General features: G+C 25.3%; 2 long non-coding RNA genes across 2 annotated transcripts; both read right to left on the bottom strand.

The window, feature by feature from the left end:
- Positions 1 to 289, bottom strand: LOC122513836. Its single transcript, XR_006302894.1, has 2 exons — positions 154 to 289; positions 1 to 30 (listed from the first exon to the last, which is right to left on the bottom strand). It is a non-coding gene; the product is annotated as an uncharacterized LOC122513836 (long non-coding RNA).
- Positions 290 to 5,313: 5,024 nt separating this feature from the next.
- On the bottom strand, positions 5,314 to 6,544 carry LOC122513839. Its single transcript, XR_006302897.1, has 3 exons — positions 5,950 to 6,544; positions 5,631 to 5,699; positions 5,314 to 5,459 (listed from the first exon to the last, which is right to left on the bottom strand). It is a non-coding gene; the product is annotated as an uncharacterized LOC122513839 (long non-coding RNA).
- Positions 6,545 to 22,557: the final 16,013 nt, after the last annotated feature.

Below are 22,557 nucleotides of genomic sequence, written 5' to 3'. Positions count from 1 at the left end.
TTTCCACTTGTATGAAGCCTGCTCTAGCAACTGTAAACATTATAGAAAGAGCTTAATAAATAAAAATTCTTTTATTACTCCTTATTATCATTCCTTTCTCTTTTAAAACACAGTTTCAATAAACCTATAAGCACTTGGGGTTATATTACTCACAAAGAGGCACAAATTTTTGTATTATTGTACACTCAGCTTATTCCTGTATCGATCCTGTTTTTCCATCGCTAGCAAGTATTTTCTAAACATCCGTACTGCACTACGGTCAAAGTGCAACTGAGAAGACCTGCTCTGAAAGGAGACGCTACTGCGCAGGTCAGTGAATGTATGAAATTAAATGTACCGCACCCCTTTTCCTAATTGTTGGGAATAACCACCTGTTTTCGTACTTACATGCATTTAAAACTCTTTGTAAAATGACCAATACTACAATGTTGCTACAAAGTAAATACATGAACCCTCGATTATATCGATTTATATCGTCGGCGTATTATTATCCTCACATTGTTTTTTAAACACTTCTAATAATTTTAATTAGCGGCTATTTGAATGCGCAATGTAAGGCACGAGTTGGGCTCGTTTTTTGTTCCGACGCAGGAAACGAACAGTTCAAAACAATGTTTCGAACAGGAATTAACCTCTACGAGCAACATTTTCTTCTTTCTAATCATATAGTACGATCTCTACTTGGTCTGAATTATAATAAACGTTTAAATGATGTAGTAATTCGTAATTTTTTAATATTTATCTACGTTGTTCTGTATATTTTCTATCAGGTAAAAATATTCAGATTTGTATTGCTTGTATTTTATAGATTTTTGTTTGATAAATGAATTTTTATTGTAAATAATAGTTTCATATAGAGATTACTAGTTTATCAATAAATAGTATTTTTATCAGTAAAAGTATTTTTATATAAATATATTTTACGAAGTTTAAGACTTTCAAAAAATTTATTTTTTGTAAAGTTTTGACATTTATTTCCTGTTTCTAGTTATATCAATGTTCTCAACTAACTCTAGATCCTCAATCGACTTACAGTGTATTGCAAAAAATGTTATCTTTTTTTGGAATAGCTTGTTCTTACAATATGGTAAATTTACAGCTCTCAAAAGTGCGTATTTTATTAACATTATCTGTATTTATTAAAAAAAAAAACAGATGTTTTTATAACAATGAGTAATGGTTTTATTTCTCAGATTAGAGATTTAGTCTCGTACATAGAATATGATTACGAGAACTTTTTCGACGAAAATGAATTAAAGATATCCAAAAAATATACGAAAATTACCAAACTATATATCATCTTTTATGTTGGTCAGTGATCTTATATGAAACATAAAGATACAAATTTGTCTAGTAAACACAATCTTGTTTTTAGGTAGCGCAATTCTTTACGGTATTTTAACGACAATTCCAACTATTTTAAGCATTTTTCTGTATATTTATAGACCATTTGACGGTGTCAATATAACATATATTCTTCCTGTAAACACTAATTACTCAGGATTGTTACGTTACGGTTTGCTTTTGTGCCAAATAATAACTATTTTTACTGTATTAACAATGGGATGTGTGATTTATTCAGTATATTTGCTATTTATTTTACACGCCTGTTCACAATTTAATATTTTAATGTATGTCTTTCACTTAAATATTCTAAATCTGTTAATCCCAGTATTTGAGTAAAAACAAAGAATTATTTATTATCCTAATCTTTGTAGATTTAAAATACGTCAACCGTTTGCAAAAGAGAAATACATACAGAAGAATTGGAATAATCAAACAAATCAGGAAGAATCAGAGTGGATAATTAATATAATAAGAAGATATACAAGAGTCACGAAGTATAAATTATTTAAATGCTCTTTTAATTCTTTCCTAACAATTTTTTTTTTCATTAATTTTTTTGTTTGTTTGTTCGTTAGGTATGTAAATGTAATTAATAAATTATCGAAATACATTTATATATTTGGAATATTTGTATGTATGGTCGTTATTTTCTTTGATATTCTTTATGTAAGTGAAACGTTAAACATATGTATTATATTTGACAAATTTAAATTACAGTCATTAACTTCTTTATACAATGCAAGCTTTTTTTTTTGGTATCATGACTTGTTTATTTATACTTCCGGAATTTTTTCACTCCTGAAAAATTTCATTTGAAAATATGATTCTAATAAATAGTTTATTTTTAGATTTTAGATATGGAAGTGATATTGCAAAAAAGTACAAACAAAATATTAGAATGCTTTGTTACAATTATTGCCTCAGTACTTATTATTTATATTAATTTTCACTTCGGTCAAATGTTGATAAATCATAGCAGCGGAGTTTTTGAAGAATTGTAAGAAAGCTTTGTAATATGAAGTTTTAACTTAATGACAATTGTTACTGCAATAAACACAGCATAATATTTCAGCAACAAATTTTCTTGATACATTAACAACTTAATATATCTTTACAGGTGCCAAGTACCAATCTATATATTTTCCAAGAGGAATCAAAAGCTCTTGTTATTAATAACAATGAGAAGTAGGAAATCAAGCGAAATTTCAATCGGTGGTCTATTTTCTTCGTCTCATGAAATTTTTGCTGGGGTAAGTACAAATAAATTGCTACCGATTAACAAATTAACCTTTAATATGAAACTTCTTTCAGCTCATGCAAAAAGCGTTTTCTTTTGCCATGGCATATTATAGTTTAAAACATTCAAACTAGTAATTAATGAACGATTAAGAAAAAATAAAATGTTTTCACTTGTACAATGTTTTTTGGTAATCGTAAATATCATTGAAATATATTCTATTTATATTTCTTTTATTCCTTCACCTTATTATCATTTCTTTCTCTTTTGAGTAATATTTTCTATATACCTTTTAGTACTCATGGTTTTTATATTCTAAAAAAAATAACTATTCTTTTTACCCGATCAAAAAGAAATCAACCTTATGTATTTCTATAAATTGCACTATCGATCTTATTTTTTCTAACACTTACTATTTTTTCCCTAAGCACCTGTACTTCACGACAATCAGAGAGCAACTGAGAATACTGTCTATAAGCAGACGCTTCTGCGCATGTTCTCAAAAATTCGAAGTATTAGGTGTAACACCCTTCGTCTAATTAGTGGGAAATAGCATCTGTTTTATTATGCACCCTAGAATGTACAGCAATAAAATAAAATATATACATACTAACGTAACATTGTATAGAATATGTATAATGTTAGTTTTTTTTCTATGTCAATTTGTTACAATTACTGTTATTAAATATAATGGAGCACTTATTAGAATGCGCAATGAAGACGAAGCGTGAGATTTGTTCTTCTTCACTTCGAAACTGATAAGGTAAAATTCTTTACAATGTCTATGACAGGATTAGATCAATACGAGCAACACTTCCTCTTTTCCAATCGACTAGTGAGACTTGTATTGGGTATAGCACCTAATCAAAACGCTAATCATCTTTTGTTTCAATTGTGTACAATAATCGCCTATAACCAACCACTATTTGTGATTCAGGTAAAAAGTATAATTTATTTTTCAATTTATGAGGTAATTTAATAATATATGATCATAGGTATTAGTATCTTTTTTAATTATTTTGTCCGTTTTTTTTTTTTAAAGTTTTTTTTGCAAATTATTAAAAACTTTATACATTTTTATACGTACTTGACATTTTCAGTTCTATCAATCCTTTGTGTCGGATATACAAATTAAATCTAATTTAATTTCGCTTCAGAAGATTTTGAGTGGTTTATGTATCTGTGCTACATACAGCATTTGTTATTTTCATTTTAATACAGTTCGTGTACATTTTTATTATTATTATCTCATATATTCAACAATTAAACAAATATTTATATTTATCTATAGAAAAAAAATTATATATATTTAAGATTAAGAAATTATTTACTCATGCCAAACGAGATTACCAGCAGTTATTGAAAGTGGAAGAATTCAGCATGTTAGAAAAATACACGAAACAGAGTAAAAGATTTTCAATTATTTTCGTGGGTTTGTACGTTTGTTCAAATAATTGTTAAAATCAAATTTTCACGACTAAATATATTTTTTCTTGGCAGGTTTTTTTATACTTTATGCTATTTCCGTAACTATTCCAAGTATTTTAAATGTTTTCCTGTACACTTTTGGATTATTAGACGACATTCATTTAACTTTACCTTTTCCTGTAAAAAACGTTTTAAATTCTAGTCTGTTATATTACGTTTTACTGATTTATCAAGTAATAGCAATTTTGATCGTATTGATAATAAGCAGCGTTATTTATCCATCGTTTATGGTAACCATACAACACGCATGTTTACAATTAAGTATTTTAATGTACGTTTATTTAATAGTAAAAAAAAATTAAGTATTATTATGCATGTGAATATTATGTTAAAACATGTTTATCGTAGGATTAAAATACGTCAACCATTTAACGAAAAGAGGTTTAAAAAAAATTATCGGAATGATAAATCGCGAGATATGGAATGGGAATGGATAGTTGACATAATTAATCATTATGCAAGAGTTACTAAGTTAGTGTTAAGTTTATTTGATTTTTGTTTCCTTTATCATACCCTTAAGTGATATTTTTATTTTATTACTTTTAAGATACGTGTATCTAATAAACAACTTATCTAAAATAATTTTTTTACTTGGTGTTGTATTCATAACGCTCCTCATGTTTTTCGATCTTATTTGGGTAAGTAAAACATACGCGAGTATTAATAATGTCTTTTATACTTTATTTAAATTTAAATTATGTTTATATCGCTTTAATTTTTATTATATTTTTCATTTAATTGAATTATCTAACACGGATTTGTTGGGGAAAAATATCTTGTTTACACAGATGGTTTTCGATTTCAGATAATGCAGTTATCTACAATACTGCAAAACACTAGGGATACCGTTGAATGTTTCATTAGTATTGTTGGATCTATAGTTACTATTTTTATTATTTTTTATATGGGTCAAACTCTTATTAATCATAGCATAGCAGTTTTCGATGAATTGTAAGATTTTTTTACAAGTTTGAAATAATCTATTTTTGTTTCTTCTCATTGGACAACTTTTTTTTTTTACAGATGTCAAATTCCATTCTACGTGCTTTCGATAAAAACTCAAAAACTTTTGCAATTCTTGATAGCAAGAAGTGCAAGACCGTGCGAGATTTCAATTGGTGGATTGTTCGTTGCGTCGTATGAAATTTTTTCTGCGGTAAGTGCAATAAATTACGCTTTTTTTTAATGTTCTATATGGAATTTGCCATATTTAACTCCAAATTTTATTCGAAAATTATTTACACTAGTAAACAAATTTTTATTTCAGATCGTTCAAAAAGCATTATCATTTGCAACGGTATATTACAATACACTGTAATTAAAATTATGATTTTATTATTTAAAATACGAACGTTTTAGTATTCCTCATAAAAGATTCCACTTTTTCCTAAGAAGAATAAAATTTATTTAAAAATTTTCAAATTGAATTATCATTACTAGTATTGAATATAATTTATTTTTAATATTTATTTATAATGTTTTTAACATATTTTCTTATCTATCATCTTTACTTTCAATTCCTAAATATATAAATTGTAATATTTGGCTTTTTACATACCGTTTTTCAATAAAAAGCGTTTAATTTATGTATCTGTCAGCATAAAGGTCCAATATCCATTACTCACTGCTGCAATGATATGTATTTAATAAAATCTAATATAATATTATATAAATACTTGATATAAATCTAATAATAATATTCTTTCATATAATAATAAGTTAGATTACAGACACTTCTTCTTAAAAAAAAAAAACAAGGCTAACAATATATAAACGAATAATTAATTTAAACCGTTAAACAACACATAACGAGAATCTGATATCAATAATAATAATAATAATCGAACTTATAGTATATTTTGTTTACTAAAACATACGATTCATTTTAAAACAAACGTCTCGTTTCGTAATCCGACAACGACTGGCAAACATTGAAGTCAGCAGAATTCAGCGAACATAACTGCGCATGTCCTTGTAGAATAGAAAAAGTAAAATTATTGCTAGCTCTCCCCATTTAATTGGTGGGAACAATCACCTGTTCTCGTGTTAACTGTGTAAATAAAAGTCTATAGAAAAGAAAGAAAGAACAAAAATATTTCAGTGTAAACGTTCAATCGATCCAATCATTATGGTATTATTATCGTGTCAAGGGGCTTTTATAAGTGATGCTATAAGCCCATAATGATGGGTTATTAGAATGCGCAATGAAGACGAATCACAAAGTTTCTTTACTTCGAAACAAAATACGATTCTTGATTCTTCGTATAATGGCTTTGAAAGGTTCAAGTTACTATGAACAATACTCATTATTATCTACATGGTTAGTTGAAATAATATGGGGTTTACGTCCTTATCAAACTTCGAATCATTTGTTGCTTCAATGGTTCGTATCTGCTATCTACGTATTACCAATGGTATTGCATCAGGTAAATATTTGTACAAGATAATTATTATTTTTATAAATAATTTTTTTTGTTATATATTAGTATTATAATAAATCTATTAAAAATAATCGTAAATCACGGTTAACCGGTTAAATCAATTTTATTGTGGAATTTAATGAAATTTGTAAAAAAAAAAAGAAAAAATACTATAAAAACTTTTAATGTTTTGTTTTAGTTTTATCAGTTCATTATGGCGGACCTTAAATTGCAATCAAATTTAAATTTGTTGCATAGGTTATTAAATGGTATATGTATACTCTCTATATACAACCTTGTTTACTTCCATTTTGCAACTGTTCGTACAATTCATACTTCTATCTTTTAATATTATAAATATAATTAAAAAAACCTAAAAGAATCATTTTTTAAGGTAAGAAAATTGATTGCTTATTACAAACACGATTATGAACACATTTTTGACGAAAACGGATTACATATTTTAAAAAAGCAAGATAAATTAAATAAATTATTTACGGTCATTTTAATTGGTTAGTATATTTATGACAATAAAGAATATTTTTTTCTATTAAATATGTTCTCGTGATTTTCTTTTTTTTTCAGGTTTTGTCTTTCTCTACGGTATTTCAATAATTATACCAAGTATTTTAAGCGTTTGTAGAAATATTTTTGATTCGTTAGATAATACGAATTTAATCCTACCATTTCCTATTATTAACATTTCTAACAAGGGACTGTTATATTATAGTCTTTTATTTTATCAAATAACAGCAATTCTTATCGTATTAATAATAGGTTGTGCAATTTATATAATGTATTTGTATCTCATAAGACACGCATGCAATCAACTTATCATTTTAACGTACGTGTTTAATATATAAAAATAGACAATTTTGTTTTTTCTATCTAGAATATTATACAATCATAAGAATGAAAACATTATATTTTTTCAAATATTCTTTCTGCAGATACAAAATACGGCAAATATTAAACGAACAAGAATACAAAAAGAAAATTAAGTTTAAAACAAATCAGGATGAATTAGAATCGATAATTCAAATAATAAAAAGTTATACAAGGATAACGGAGTAAGCTTCGAATCATATTTTTGTTGTTGTTTATCTTTGTTTTACATTTACATATGTCTTTTTTAATTTATTTTCTTTTCTTGTTTTTTTTTGTTTCTTCGGATTTAAGGTACGTAGATATGATAAATTATTTTTCTAAGATAATCTTCTTAATTGGAACATTATTTTCTATGATATTTCTTTTCTTTGATCTTCTATATGTAAGTAAAATATTAACAATATTGTGTGTGTGTGTGTGTGTGTGTGTGGATATTTATAAATATAATTATATTTTAGATCCATGTCAAATTGCTTGTAAGTGTCGTTACCACGCCATGTGTACCTTAAACGGTACACGTTTTAATATTTAATATGTTTACGACTTTTTTTCGATGAAAGAATATAATTTTTGATATAAATAAGTTTCAAGGTATACCGGAAACGGTACACGTGGTAAAAACAAACGTGTTAAGTATAAATATACTTGTATTATATTTAATATACAATTTAAGGTAATCTTCCGGTATATTTTTGGTATTACATTAGATTACAGTTTGTTTTAGATTTTACAATTATCCGAGATATTGAAAAATACAAGTAAAACATTCGAATGTTTAGTCGTAATCGTTGGATCTATAACGACTGTTTATATTAATTTTTATATCGGTCAAGTGGTTATTGATTACAGCAGAGCAGCTTTAGAAGAATTGTAAGATATTTCATAACTTCGAAATAATGTTATTTACTATATTAAATTACTATTTTAAATTACTATTTTAAACTATTAAAAAAAAATAAATTTGAACTTAAAAAGTAGAAAATATTTTATTATTCTAATTGAATATAAATTTGAATGTTGTTAGTTATAAGTTGTATATATATATATATATAAGAAAAATAATTGTGTGTTTTACTTTTTCACAGATGTCAAGTGCCATTTTATAATCTTTCTATTAAAACACAAAAGTTATTGTTATTTATGATAACAAGAGGCAACAAACCGATTGAACTTATAATTGGTGGTATGTTCGTTGCATCGCACGAAACTTTTGCTGGGGTAAGTGCAATTAATTACGTTTGCTTAAAATGTTAAATGCAATTTTTAAAAAACGTTAGGTTTTAATTTTATAGTATTAGAAAAACAAATTTATTATTTTAGGTAATCCAAAAAGCGTTCTCGTTTGCAATGGTATATTACAATACGCTTTAATTAAAATTCTATGGAGGAGGACAATAAAAATATTTAATATTTTATTACCTATCTCAAAAATCTCATTTCTTTCAAGAATAAAAAAAAACGTTACTTATATTTATATTCAAAAATAGAACAAGTAATTTTAATAATCACGATTTATTTAAATTTTTGCATAATTTATTCATTCTTCTTATTCTTTCTATTTATTTCGAAACAATCACAAATATACTTCAAACACTATCGATCATTTAGTGACAAAATGTTCAAAATTTCTCGTTGATAACAAAATTACAGTGTTCGTAGTTATAGCAAGTTATTTTGTACAATCCTGTAAACGAACAACCGTTCACACGTGTATAAAACATACGGATGAACTTAGTTATCGATTATGTTAACTAGACGACCTTACACTGTTCATTTATTTACAAATACTGTTCCTTCTTTAAGCAAATATACTTTACAACAGTTGAAAAATAAATGACAGGAGTAGCAACACACATAAATGTTTAAAAATGTAACTAAATGTAAATCATGACGCAAAAGTAAAAGAAAACTATTACCATAAAAAGGTAGTAATTACCACTTACATGTGTTACTTAAATTGAATAAATAAAGAAATTTACCTAATTTACTAAGAACAAATTGTAAAGCAGAAAATGAATATAATAATAAAAAAAAAAAAAAAGAACGTTATACAACAAACCTTATTATTATATTTCAATACACTTTAATCAAAAGAAATATAGAAACCTATTTAATATATTAGAAAAAGCCAGTATACGAAAAATATCACAACAATTATTATTGATAAAATCGACAAAATATTGTACTCTTCGTTTGTTCCGACCGAACTGTATTATGGTCGAACAACAACTGAGAAGGATTACGACGAGCAGACTGTTCTGCGCATGCTTTGAAAATTATACTAACGGGGAATACCTCCCCTCCCCTCATTTAATTGCTGGAAACTCTACCACCTGTTTTTTTTTTCTTATATTTACTTCCAATTCAATAGTATTGTAAGTATATTGTTGGATTTAAAAAAGAAATTATCTTAGGGGAAAGATATGTTTTTTTAACGTTACAGACTATAGATACAATAATCATGCTACTATTATCGTGTGTCACTGTCATCCGATATACATCCCTATATTAATTATAATAAATTGATGATACAACAAAAAATTTCTAAAGGGAAAAAGCAAAACCTTAGATTTATATTTTTTTCTACAATTTAGTCAACGTAAGACCTTTCGTAATGTTAGTAAGTGGCTTAACCTACCTCGAACAACACTTTCTATACATGAATCCATTAGTTCAATTCTTATACGGTACTTATCCGCGTCAGAGTCGTAATACTCGATTGCTACAAATGAGTATTATATATGTTTACGTATTTCCTATCATAGCGCACCAGGTAAGCATATTACAATTAATCATAAGTATTTATCTTAATCTATTAATTAATATTTCTTCTAATCTTCTATCTAATTCTAATCTTAATCTATTATTATTATTATTATATCACTATTATTATATTTAATCACTGTGATTATTATTCTTGTTTAATTATTATTTTGTTATAATATTTTTATTAATTTTATAAAAAGAACGTTTCATTATTAAGTAATTGTAATTTAATAAATTTATTTAAAATTCTTTTTTTTTTTAATTGTATACTTAATAAATTTTTTTAATATCATTAAATGCATTTGCAAATAGCATCGTTTTATAATTACTGTTTAAAGAAAAAAAAAAATTAAAAAAAAAAGAAGCAATACAAATATATTTTACTTGTCTTAAAAAAAAAAGTGAACATTTTGCTGATTTCCTTGCAAATATTATTATTTTTAATTTTTGTTTAATAAAATAGAATATTAATAGAATCCGTTGCAGTACGACAATATATATATTTTTTCTTTTTTAATAAATAGCTCTAATCCTAATTAAACAAAACTTACAAATATGTATGTGTAAATGTTAAAAGAGAAATAAATTTATTAAAAAATAAAAATTTTTTTTTAGTTTTATCAGCTGTACGTGTCAAATGTTACATTGGATTCAGCTATAAAAGTGTTACAAAACATATTTTGTTATCTATGTTGTTTGGTTTTATACAGTACCAGTTATTTCGAATACGATACCGTTCGTATAATTTCTCACAAATAATATTTCTTTCTTCCAATTGAATAAACATATTTAACCAATTAACACAAAAAATTTGTTATCTTTTCATTAGATGAGTTTAATAGCAACTCACATTAGGCTCGATTACTTAGAATTCTTTAACAAGGAAGAGATAGAATTATTAGAAAAGTATACGAAACAAAACAAGATATATGTTTGTTCTTTTGTAGGTAAGTTTGCAAAGAATCGTAAAAAATTATTATACAGGATGTTCCGAGATTTACCAGCCGATTTGTGTAATATGTTTTAACAATTTGACCAGTAAACCTCAGGACGCTTTGTATATAAACGACACTATAATTAAAATAGTTTAATTTTTTATATTTTTTTCTTTTTCTTTCAGGTCTCTTTGCCTTTTATTTTCTTTTTATTGCATTCCCGAGCATATTAAATATTTTCGCATACATCTTTGGAATGTCAGACTCGGTTAATATAAATTTACCATTTTTTATAAATAATTTTTTAAATCCAGGCCTTCTTTATTACTGTTTGATCATGTTTCAAACTACAGCAATCTGTATCTTATTTATTATATCCAATATTGGATTCTCGTTATATCTGTTATTATTACAGCACGCGTGTTTTCAATTCAACATTATAAAGTACGTTTTTTTTTTTTAATGTGTAGACAGGATAACAATTATTTATACATCTCGTTTTTATTGCAATTTCATTGAAATAGAATTAATTGGAAAAAAAAACAAGGTGTACAAATAATTTTTTTATCCATTGTAAATAACAATTATTTTCTTGTTTAAATTATTCTATATATATATTATATATGTAACATAAGCATCATTTTTGATCCTACTTTCTATAGGCTGAAAATATGTCGACCATTTGTGAATAATAAAAATGATAATCGATATGATCAAAGTTTTAAAAAATCTCGAGAAGAAATCAATTGGATTGTAAACATAACTAATAGTTATACAAGAGTAACACAGTTAGTCAGAAATAATAATTTAACAATAACATTTTTTTTTTTTTTATTATATATATATTAACAAATAACTAGGCCTACTTTATATTGCTATATTTTATGATGAATTCTTTTTCTTTTGTTTTCTTTTCTTTTAAGATTCATTGAACTCCTAAACAATTTTGGAAGGATTGTTTATTTAATTAATTTATTCTTTGCTTTGGTCGTCCTTATGTTGGATTTTATCAATGTAAGAATAACAATTAATAATATATTTATAAGAAGAAAATGACAATTTCTCAAAGATCTTTTTTTGTTTCCATTAACAAAATAAATTTATAGTCTTATCCATATTTCATTTCAGTGCATATTTTTGAGAATGTCGTTTAAAAATATTTTAACAAGATTCCCTTTTAAGAATGTAAATGTCAAATTAATTATTTATTTTTCTTCAGATGTTTCAGGTAACCATGGTTATGGAAAATATAAGAAACATAATCGAATGCTTAGCCAACATTGTTGGTACTATATTTATTGTATATTTTAATTTTTATATTGGACAAAGGATTATAAATTATAGTAATACCGTGTTCGAGGAACTGTAAGATAATGTCAAACAAATTCAAAATAATCATTCAATTTTTTTTTTCTATTTGTTTTTGAGATATATTTTACATAAAATATTGTACACTGGTCATACTAATCGAAATGTTTTGTTTTTACGACAGTTGTCAAGTTCCATTTTATATGTTATCACTAAAAACTCAAAAATTGCTATTATTTTTAATAGGAAGAAGTAGAAAGAAATGTGTACTAACAATCGGGATGATTTTTACATTGTCACATGAAATGTTTTCAAATGTAAGAACGTTTACTTAAATTACTCCTATTAAAATACATTATATATTATTTAATCAGACATTGATCAAATTTTTATTTCAGTTAATCCAAAAAGCATTCTCTTTTGCAACTGTGTTTTATACCATTCGTTAACATAAACTTATTTTAAAAATAATACAAATATGAGATGATCAATTACTATAAACAATAAAATAATTCGAATCCTAAAAAAGTGATAGATAATTCATTCATGGACCGTAATAAATATTAAAGTATAATATTGAGTATTTAAATTTTAATCATTATTCTCGTTTAATTAATGTATTGCTTTAAATAATATCATTTAATACTATTCATTGAAAAAAACACTGACTGTATATTAAGAACAAACACACGCAATTACGTGCACTTTTTAAGTAGTTATATAATTTCTTCTCCAAATCCTCGACAAATGACGTATCGGATTATCAATAAAATCTCGTTTACACATTATTTACATTATTTACACAGTTTTATCTTTATATTAGAATATAGTGAATATTCTAAACGTTATGTTCGATACTGCGGTCGGAGTACGACTGAAAAGGATTGTAGTAAAAAAGAATTGTTCTGCGCATGTTCTTGAAAATGATTAGAATGAGGGAAATCTCCCCTACATTTAATTGCTGAGAACTAACATCTGTTTTCGTACATATTACTTTACTACTTCGTAGTATCCTAAGTTGATCAATATTAATAGGAGAGAAGATATTTTGTAAAATTATGGTCTATAAATACTATTATTATTGTACTATTATCATGTCACCGTTTTCCATAAAATTTTATCGATCGCGACTAAGAGCTTTCAAAATGCACACCGAGAAATAACCGTGGATTTTTTTTATTGTGTTTATTACAAAGTTTCAGAACACGTAAGGTTCTTCATAATGTCTGTCAGTGGTCTCACTTACTTCGAACAACATTTTCTATTTTCCAATCGAACAGCACAATTTATAATCTGCTTAAATCAGCATGATGGTTTAAAAAAGCAACGTGTTCTTGTGTGCTTATTAATACTTTATACGCTGCCTATGTTTATATATGAAGTAAGATTATTTATTTTTGAACTTACACTTTATCTATATTACCATTATTATATATATTATTGTAATATTAATTTATTAATTTATTATATCTTCTATTTTTCATTACTATTGTTATAGATTACTTTTTATTTTTATTGTAATTATTATTATAATATTATAATCTTATTTCATCAATTTTCGTTTTTACGTTTAGCAATAAATCTTAAATTATAAGAGCTTATTAAGTTTTATAATAAAATAATCTTTTGACTTTAGTATTACCGGCTTTTTACGTCGAATTTTTCCCTGGCATTTTCTATCAACATCTTTCAAGAAACTTTTTCTATTTTTATTATTGTATATAGCTACTATACCACCTATCATAAATATGAAACAGTTCGTAAGATTATTATTATATTTTGCTCTATTCTTTTACACACTAAAAAAATCTTTCCATTTTTAACAAAAAATGTTGTTTTTTTTTTTCTTATTCTTTAGATACTATCTATCAAAGCTCATATTAAACTCGATTATCAACAACTGTTGAACGAGAACGAATTAGACATTATTAAACGTTATACGAGACAAAGTCAAATATTTACGTATGCTTTGCTAGGTAAGCTCTAAAAATAAAACTCTCATATCTATTAATTGAATATGATATTATAGTTTGATTGGAAAACTCAAAGACACTCTTTATACTACGATATCGCATTTATAAATTGTATTTCTTTGTTACAGCTTTATACATCATTTGTGATTTGTGCTTAATAATTCCACCTGTTTTTAATGTTTTTCTTTATATTTTTGATAAATTAGATGAGAAACAATTAAAATTACCATCTAAAATTACCGATGGTTCTTATTCAGGGCTGTTATACTATAGTTTGTTAACATATCAATCAATAATAATTTTGTGTATAAGTATTACAGGCATGATATGTTATTCAGTGTATTTAATAATTATACAACATATATGTTGTCAATTAACAGTTTTCAAGTATGTAATTTTATTAAAGAATGACATTTTTTTATATTACAAAATTATATCACGTATATTAATGTTAGTTTTTGAACGTATTGCTATCAGACTTAAATTACGCCAACCATTTGAAAATATTCAGAAACATAGAAGCAATGTATGGTTTGATGAATTTCATTGGATAGTTGACATAATAAAGCATTCCTTGAGAATAACCCAGTAAGTATGAAAATATTTTTCTTATAATTTTAATTAAAATGTAAAAATTAAACATTACGTATAATAATACCTATGAATATTTGATTTTAATATCATTTAATAATTTTTATTTTGTATTTTTCATTTAAGGTTGGTTGATTTGACCAATAGTTTCTCCAAGATAACTTACTTAATCGTAATATTTCTTATGGCCTTTATCATTATCTTTGATTTTATTTTTGTAAGTATACATTGAAAATGAAAAAATGTGATGATATGAAAAAATTATGAAATATATTAGTTTAATTTATTAATTACTTTATTAATATATTTCTTATATATCTTCAGATATTTCAAATGTCTAAAACCACAAACCGTAAATTAGAAATAGCCGAAAGATGTTGCTTCATTTTCAATAGCATCATTATTACATATTTGAATTTTTATGTTGGACAAAGACTTATAAATCATAGCGTTGCAATTTTCGAAGAATTGTAAGAAGATTTATAAGATATTACGAAATATACTAGTTCATCGATGCTTCATGTAACTGAATTAAAATTTAGACTGATGTTGTACACAATAATACAGAGATAATTAAATACATTAATAATTTTTTAACAAATTTATAATTACGTATAAATAAATTTACAATTTTATTACAGATGTACAATTCCGTCATATATGCTTTCTCTAAAAACTCAAAAAATGTTGTTATTTATAATGGTAAAATCCATGAAACCGTATCAACTTTCAATCGGAGATATTTTCGTATCGTCGCACGAATCATTTGCTAATGTAAGTTATTACAATAGACAGATTTTTAATAAATTATACTTAAACTTGTATTTCTATGAACACGTATACACGTTCAAGGATAACTATCACTTTAAACTATAAACGAATATATACGCCCAGCAATGTCACTTCCTCAATATAAATTTTAATTTTATATTTAATTCAATATAATTTTTCACATATTTCAGCTAATGCAAAAGGCATTCTCTTTTGCTACAGTCTACTACAGTTTCTTCTAACTCCAAGTTAAACAATATTAATGAAAATGACTTCTTTCAAGAGGAACAAATTGTACCTCTCACTTGTATTAAACGTAAAAAAAAATATATATAAAAAAAAAACTATTAAGTAGTAAATTACATGATAGAATAAACAAATGTTTCTTACGTCATTATAAATTTGATCTTTTTAATTAGTCAAGAAAATGGTTGAAAAAGTCCTGGTATATTTCATCGCAAAATTTCTTTTATTTACACATATACACACACACACACACACATTTCATTGAACAAGTGTAAAAAAATATGAATAACATAGCGATCAATAAGGTAGACAAGATTTGACATTCTATTTACACCGTGGTTGAAATACAACTGACAAGAGCTGCATACAACAGACTGGTTCTGCGCATGTCCTTGAAAATGATTAGAATGAGGGAAATCTCCCCTCATTTAATTGCTGAGAACTAACACCTGTTTTCCTACTTATTACCATACTACTGCATAGTATCTTAAGTTGTTTGGTATTATGAACGTCTATAGGGGAGATACTTTGCAACATTTGCTTCTATAAATACTATCATTATTGTGCTATTATCATATCACTATTTTCCCCATATAATTTTTTATCAATCATAACAAAGAATTATTAAAATGCGTAACATGAAGAAGAGTGGAATATTATCTTTACTTCGTTGCAAAATACGAAAGACTCCTCACAATGTATATCAGAGGCCTGACCTACTATGAAAATCATTTTCTTTATTCCAACAAACTTTTTCAATTTATCATGGGTTTACGACCGTATCAAAATTCTAATTTTCAATTGTTTCAATTATGTACGACAATCGTTTACATTGCTCCAATATTTGTGTACACGGTAAATATATATATTATTTCTCGTCTATATATGAGTATTTATAATATTTTAATTATTTTAATTATTATCGTATTCTATATATACTGTTATATTATTTTTCTTTTTTGGTCATTATTTTTTCAAAACTTAAGTTCAAACGTTATTGCTTGTACCATTAATTTTTACACAAATTTTGTAATTTCGATTTTATTTTGAGAAGTAGAATATTCGTTAGATAATATCGTGTGAAGTCATTAATTATTTTATTCTCTAATAATGTCTAATTATTTATCATCATTTGAAAAACCTGATTTTAGTTATATCCACTTTTTACGTCAGACGTCGAGCTGCAATTGGCTGTAAGAGTTCTGCAAAACATTATTGCTGGATTATCCATTCTATGCATTTACGTTACTAATTGCACTAGTTTAGTACAAGTTGGTATCATTGTTTTTTATTTATTTATTGTTTATTTATTTTTTTGTAAAAGAATCTTCGATTTTTCGTATTAAAAAAGAAAAGAAACATTTAATCATGTAGAGGAAACATTTTATTCTAGTTGAAGAACATTTACTTTCATATTAAAACTGATTACGAACGATTATCTGCTGATGATGAATTAAAGGTTATTAAGAAGTACACAAGACGAAGTAAAATTTATACGTACTGTATATTCGGTGTGTTCGTGGTATATGTGTGTGTGTTTGTTCATGCAAAAATTATAGTAAATAAATTGAAAGAAAAAATAAATTTTTCTAATTAAATATATTTCCTTTTATTGTTTTAGCAATTATCCATTTTTATTTTCTTGCCACGATATCACCATCTATATTTAATATTTGTTTGTATCTATTTGGAAACATAGACAACGTCTATCTTAAATTACCCATTTCTATTCTCGATGTTTCAATCTCAGGGCCATTATTCTACTGTTTGTTCATTTACCAAACGATAGGATTATACATTTTAATAATTATAGCAAGTACGAGTTATTCAGCATTTATGGTAGTACTACAACACGCTTTTTGTCAATTTACTATTATGAGGTTTGTTTTGAAATGAAAAGAAATTTAAATACAGTAGAATCTAGATTAACTTATAGTATTGGTTATCTCTCATTAGTTGTTTCATGTTTGTTAATAAACATTTGAATTTAAATCGAGATGTACCTTAACGTTTTTTTTTTCCAAACAAAGATTCTACTGTATTTATCAGAATAATTACAGCGTGATTAAAATATCAAATTATTATTCGACTTAATTTTTGTAGAATGAAAATTGTTCAACCATTTCGTAAGAAACAAAAATTTGCACAAAACATTCGGTTCAATAATAAGTTACAAAAGGAATACAAATGGATGGAAGATATAATAAAACATCATACACGAGTCATTGAGTTAGTCGACGAATAATAATATTCCTGGTTTTTTTTTATGATTTTAATAAATTTTTTTTTATTTTATTTTTGTTCTTCTTCAGGTATGTTAATCTTCTCAACTGTATTTCGAAGACACCATATCTTATTGAAATCTCCCTTGGAATGTTTTGTATTGTATTAGATTTCATTAATGTAAGTTGATTATATTGCGATAAATTAAAGATATATTAAATAATTTATAATATTAAATAATTTATTAATTACGTGTTGGTGACGATAATACTAGTTTTTAATTTTTTTTAATTCATTTTAATTTTTTAAAACTTTAAAAGTACTAGTGCATTATCTATATAATTATTGTTTTAATGAAACACTATAATTATTATTAATAATTTACTGAGATGTAATAAATGTATTTATACTAAAAGAGAACTGCAATGTAATTTAATAAATCTGAGTTTTGTTTCAAACAGAATAAAACTCAGATGTGCAATGAATTATTAAAATATATTACAGTGCATGTTTTTTTTTTTTAAGAATTGAACAATAATAAGAATACTGTAATTTCTGATGTCTTAATAACTCAATTCGTTTTCAGATGTTTCAATTGGCATCAACATTGCAAAGTAAAAGTTATTTAATTGAATGTTGCATTTATATCGGTGGATCTGGATTTATGACATACGTGACTTTTCATTTTGGACAGACGCTTATTAATCATAGTACAGAAATATTCGATGAATTGTAAGTTTTAAACAATTTTATTGTAAAATAATGATTTTTTTATCTGCATTCGTTACTTTTGTAAAAAAAAAAATTAGCACAACACTAATGTGATTTTAAAATAATAAAAAAAATTTAAAAAAGCGATTATTGTAATGCGTATTCGCATAGAAAAAATAAAAGATAAATAATCTGTATAAGTAATTCGTTTCTATTTTGGCAGATGTAACGTCCCGTTTTACAATCTTTCCATAAAAACACAAAAATTATTAATTTTCATGATAACAAGATGCATTAAACCATGTCATCTTTCGATCGGGGATTTATTTATATCATCGCACGAAGTGTTTTCTAAAGTAAGAGCCATTTATAATCGACTATATTCGGTAAATCGTATTAACGAAAAAACTTTTTTCCTTTTAGATGATGCAAAAAGCATTCTCATTTGCTACGGTATATTATAACGTTCGCTAGTTATATAAAAAGAAGTTATATAAAAAAAAAACTTTTTATAAAATAAGATATACTATTATGTAAGCAAAAAAAAAATTTTCTACTTATGTTAACCTTACTATCAAAAGTATTAAACTTACATGTAGTAGTTGTTAATATTGTAGTGTCTATTTGCTAATAAAATTTATTTCAATTTTCTTTTCGTATTATTAATAACTTGTAGACTATAAAAAAAAATTTTTAAACTGTTGAATAAACATTTCCTAGTAATAAAAAAAAAAAATTGAACTTATAATAATTGCACGATAAAATTCTTGTTCACAAGTTAACAATATATTACGAACTGCTTTATAAATCCCGATCACAAAAATTTAACATGTTTTTATAGCTAAAATTTTACGCGAAAGCATTAAGCTCTTCTTTAAAACAAGTGTTCCGTGCGATGGTCAAGTAGAAACTAAAAAGGGCTGTAACTAAGGGTTGCTACTGCGCAAGTCTATCAAAATAAAGGTAGAAAAATGAGTCTCTTTTTTTCTTCATCCTTGGGAACAACAATCTGCTTCTCTAATTAATAATTAAAGCATCGCTGTATTATGGAGTGTTAGAAAGAGAAAATATAGAAATATTACCGCTTACTATTATAAGAAAAATGATAATAGACCAATTTGTATGTCAACTTTTTAAACATTACCTTTGTTTTACACCAATGAATGGAATAGAGATGTGAAATAAGGCAGGAATTTATTTCTCACAATCAGTTTTGATATTAACTTTGAACGTGAAGGAACCTTAACAATGCTTGTCAAGGGAGTGACCTACTTCGAGCAGCATTTTTATTATTCGAGCAAATTTTTACAATTAATCGTCGACTTTCCATCTCGTATTCCAAGAAGATTCCGTTTTCGATGGATTCTATTCTATATGACTATTTTCTATGTTTGTCCTGGAATCTTGCATCAGGTAGATAAATTTTTTAGTTATTTATATGCGTGAATATTACGAAACACTCTATTTTCTTATTTCAATTATTATTCTTTTTTTCTGTGTGGCTGATTCTAATTAAATAAATTTTAACTGAAATAATTTTCTTTGTAATTGGTTAATTGTACTTCGAAACAAAATTTATTTACGTATGTCAATTCGAATTATCTGATTTTAGTTTTACCAACTTATAAGGTCAGAAGTTACACTGCAGTCAACTGTAAAAGTTTTGCAGAACATGATAACTGCGTTATGCATACTATGTTTTTATATTGGTTTCTTTTTCAACCATACACAAGTATGTATTATTTTTGTCAATTATATTTAATTTTTTTTATAGAAACATTTTATAATATCTAGGGGGAATAATATTTGATTCCAGATGCAGTATTTCTTTGTTCACATTAAAATTGATTACGAGAAATTGTTTGTCGATGATGAATTACAAATTTTAGAAATGTACGAAAGACGAAGTAAAATAATTGCTTACAGTTTAATCGGTAAGCCGTTAAAAGTCTCAGTATCAAAAAGCAGAAGCATATAAGACATTTACATTATATGTTTAAATATATTAAGTTTTTCTTATTATTTCAGCGGTATTCCATTTATATATATTGTAATGTTATCACCATGTTTCTTTAATATTTGCTTTTACTTCTTTACAAAATTAGAAAACGTTCAATTGATGTTACCCTTTCCTATTAATAATGTTTCAAGTTCAGGACCAGTATTTTATATTCTTCTAATCTATCAAACGATAGCGATGTATATATTAATATTTATAGCAAGCATGTGTTATTCTACGATATTGATATTATTGCTACATATTTTGTGTCAATTTAGTTTAATAAGGTTTGTAGTGTTAAGACAAATATTATTAAAATATTTATTTCTAACGTTACTGGGTATCTCAATACGATAAATGCTTTGCATTGATATATTAAATCTAGAATGAAAATAGGTAGACCATTTCGAAAAAAAAAGGAACATATTCAAAATACTTTGACCAATTATAAACTTCACGATGAATTCAATTGGATAAAAGATATAATAAATAGTCACGTGAGAATAATCGAGTTAGTTCTACGTTTTTTTACCGTAAGCGAATCAAAAAGAAATTTTGCTATAGCTATTTTAAATTGATGATATTTACTTTTATTTCAGGTTCGTTGATCGTACCAACGTTTATTTCAAAGATATCTACTTAATTGCATTATGCTGGACGATGTTTCTTATCATATTGGATTTTCTTAATGTACGGTTTTTTATTACAATGATGATAAAAAGGGTTATTATGTTTTTTCTTCAATTTCATTTTAAAATTAAAATCGTAAATATTTTTATAAATTCTTTGAAAAATTGAACGGTATAATTTGTGCTTTTTGTCAATCAATGTAAGCGATTAAAAATTTATACAATTGAACTACCAGTATTTTTATGCTTGACACATTTCTTTTAATTACGACTTTAAATTTGCAAATACGAATATATAAATTGATGCAAACCTAATTAAAACTCAAAAGAGATATTTCTTTTAATTTCTGATATCATTATTTTTGTTTAGATGTTTCAGCTGTTATCTGTATCGCAAAATAAAAGCGAACTAGTTGAAAGTATAATCTACATTACTGGATCAATATTAATTACGTATATAATGTTTTACGGTGGACAAGAACTCATTAATCAAAGTACTCAAGTTTTTGAGGAATTGTAAGTTTTTTTTAAAATAATAAAAAAAAACCAATAAATTTTTGATTTTTAAACAAATTTTGCTTTACAGAAGCTAAATTCTTAAAAAATCTTATTTAATTTTTAAAATGATCCCTATTAGAAAATAATAAATATTTAGAAAATTAAAGAGGTATTTATTTGCTTTCAGATGTAACGTTCCATTCTACACTCTTTCTATAAAAACTCAAAAGTTATTAATTTTCATGATAACAAGATGCATTAACCCATGTCATCTTTCGATCGGGGATTTAGTTATACCATCGCACGAAGTGTTTTCTAAAGTAAGAGCCATTTATAATCGACTATACTCGGTAAATCGTATTAACGAAAAAACTTTTTTTCTTTTAGATGATGCAAAAAGCATTCTCATTAGCTACGGTATATTATAATGTTCGCTAGTTATATAAAAAGAAGTTATATAAAGAAAAAAACTTTTTATAAAATAAGATATACTATTATGTAAGCAAAAAAAAATTTTCTACTTATGT

This window comes from Polistes fuscatus, unplaced genomic scaffold, assembly GCF_010416935.1.
Source record: "Polistes fuscatus isolate 324 unplaced genomic scaffold, CU_Pfus_HIC Scaffold13, whole genome shotgun sequence".
Lineage (NCBI taxonomy): Eukaryota > Metazoa > Arthropoda > Insecta > Hymenoptera > Vespidae > Polistes > Polistes fuscatus.
Note: the sequence above shows the minus strand (reverse complement) of the source record. Positions and strands in the feature narration are given on the sequence as shown.